This window comes from Pelophylax lessonae (assembly GCF_965119305.1).
Source record: "Pelophylax lessonae genome assembly, chromosome: 5".
Classification (NCBI taxonomy): domain Eukaryota; kingdom Metazoa; phylum Chordata; class Amphibia; order Anura; family Ranidae; genus Pelophylax; species Pelophylax lessonae.
In genome coordinates this window covers 460075999-460078304 of record NC_138772.1, presented here as the reverse complement: position 1 = coordinate 460078304, position 2306 = coordinate 460075999, and the positions used below count along the sequence as shown (strand labels likewise).

The 2306-nt window shown below is 46.2% G+C and overlaps 1 pseudogene across 1 annotated transcript in view; it reads right to left on the bottom strand.

Annotated features, from left to right (window-relative positions):
• The window catches only part of LOC309555639, a 15204-nt pseudogene extending 13692 nt beyond the window's left edge, over nt 1–1512 (bottom strand). Inside the window, exon 1 of the transcript in view lies at nt 1460–1512. The product of the transcript in view is annotated as an uncharacterized misc_RNA (transcript). The remainder of the gene's footprint in view (nt 1–1459) is intronic.
• Between the last annotated feature and the right edge of the window lie 794 nt (nt 1513–2306).

The window sequence follows — 2306 nt, the reverse complement described above, 5'->3', positions numbered from 1 at the left end:
CAAATCGGTGACCAATATAGCCACCTTTCTTTGCAAGGACACTCAAAAGCCTGCCATCCATGGATTCTGTCAGTGTTTTGATCTGTTCACCATCAACATTGCGTGCAGCAGCAACCACAGCCTCCCAGACACTGTTCAGAGCGGTGTACTGTTTTCCCTCCTTGTAAATCTCACATTTGATGATGGACCACAGGTTCTCAATGGGGTTCAGATCAGGTGAACAAGGAGGCCATGTCATTAGCTTTTCTTCTTTTATACCCTTTCTTGCCAGCCACGCTGTGGAGTACTTGGACGCGTGTGATGGAGCATTGTCCTGCATGAAAATCATGTTTTTCTTGAAGGATGCAGACTTCTTCCTGTACCACTGCTTGAAGAATGTGTCTTCCAGAAACTGGCAGTAGGACTGGGAGTTGAGCTTGACTCCATCCTCAACCCGAAAAGGCCCCACAAGCTCATCTTTGATGATACCAGCCCAAACCAGTACTCCACCTCCACCTTGCTGGTGTCTGAGTCGGACTGGAGCTCTCTGCCCTTTACCAATCCAGCCACGGGCCCATCCATCTGGCCCATCAAGACTCACTCTCATTTCATCAGTCCATAAAACCTTTGAAAAATCAGTCTTGAGATATTTCTTGGCCCAGTCTTGACGTTTCAGTTTGTGTGTCTTGTTCAGTGGTGGTCGTCTTTCAGCCTTTCTTACCTTGGCCATGTGAGTATTGCACACCTTGTGCTTTTGGGCACTCCAGTGATGTACTGCCCTTCAAAGTCCCGTTCAAGAGGGAACCTGTTTCTATGTAACGATTTTTGGGATGTGGGTGTTTTCTAATTGGCTCCAGTTAAGGCAATTGCTGATGAGAAAAGGTATTTAGAAGATAAGAACCGACCCTGCTCGTCAGTTCCGGTGCAGGCGTCATTCCCTGCTAAACAGCTTCTGGGCATGCCCAGAAGCTGTGCAGGGATGACATGCCTGCCCCGGACATGCAGGGCATTCTGGGACGAAGAGGACACCAAAGAGGGCGCCCTGGCTTCAGCTGCCCACACCTGAGATGGCAGCGCTGGACATGAAATGTTCAAGGTAAGTATTTTTTCTTGCAGGTAAGTGTGACCTGGGACAGTTCAGAGGCTATCCATTGTGGAATGCACTAGCCCTGACTGTCCCGGGGGTATTTTTTTCTAAAAAACTTTTCAGAGGCCGCAACTCCGCTTTAAGAAGTGAGATCTTGTAAACCGTTTTCCGCCTTGCATGTTTCCAGGGCCAAATGTATCCAAGAAAAGAAAAGATCTGATTGGCTGCTGAGGTCATTAAATACTGTTCTACTGGTTACCATGTCCTACAGGGCAGTGTGACCGATTGGAAATAGGGCAAGGCTATGCAGCTGAAGAGCATTGTGCGAACTACATGTTCAATTGTGAACTTATAGGGTTAATGTTTGTAGCTCATCCACTCGTGTTTTTTTACCTGCTGTAAGTGCTGATCACCAAGAAACCTTCTAGGCCATCTGCTGCATGCATTGTCTTGTTCCCCAGAGATGTCTCATTATGGTGTTTTGAGGCTTATTTCCCCTGATGCATGCTGAGACTGACCAGCGCACTGCATATACTGTCAAAGGAATCATTGACCCAGGCAGACGGTATTCGAGATGACAGCTCCTGGGCTATAGACACAGTTGCTGGACGCTTTGAGTGAGCTGGGAGGCGGGGGGCACTGGAAGCAATTTTTGATGGGGTCCTAATCCGTTTGTGGTGTAACGGATTATCGCTTACTGATGAAACGCATAGGAGATGGCTCTGATTGCATTCAAGGCCTCCGTTACCACTTGATAGAAATGTACTTGTGTATTGTCTTTGCCTATATTCCAGATTTAGGGTTTGCTGCTGACATTGTTAGACCTTGGCAAGTTCATAGGAGCAATTTTATATTCCAAAATGGCTCTTCTGCCTTACAGCATTATCTGATTGCTCGGCATCTCAGTCGATTTAATCCTTTGTTGTAATTTACACATATTGGATGTTTGTAGCTGACTTGTTTGGTTAATTGGTTTTCAGGAGCCGACTAAAACTAGAGGGGAGAACACAAACGCCGTGCTCGGCCTCAATCAGAGGTAGCTGGTTGGCGGTATACACATTTCACAATGCTTTGCTTTGTGTACCCCCTCCCCCTTATTGAGGTTTGCGTCTCCTGAATACATGTCAGCTGTGCCTGCACCTGCACACAATTGTAAATGAGCCCCAACATGTTCTTCGTTCAGTATTCTATATATTATATGCTTTTTTTTTTTTTTAGATATTAAAGTTTAAGCTGAATT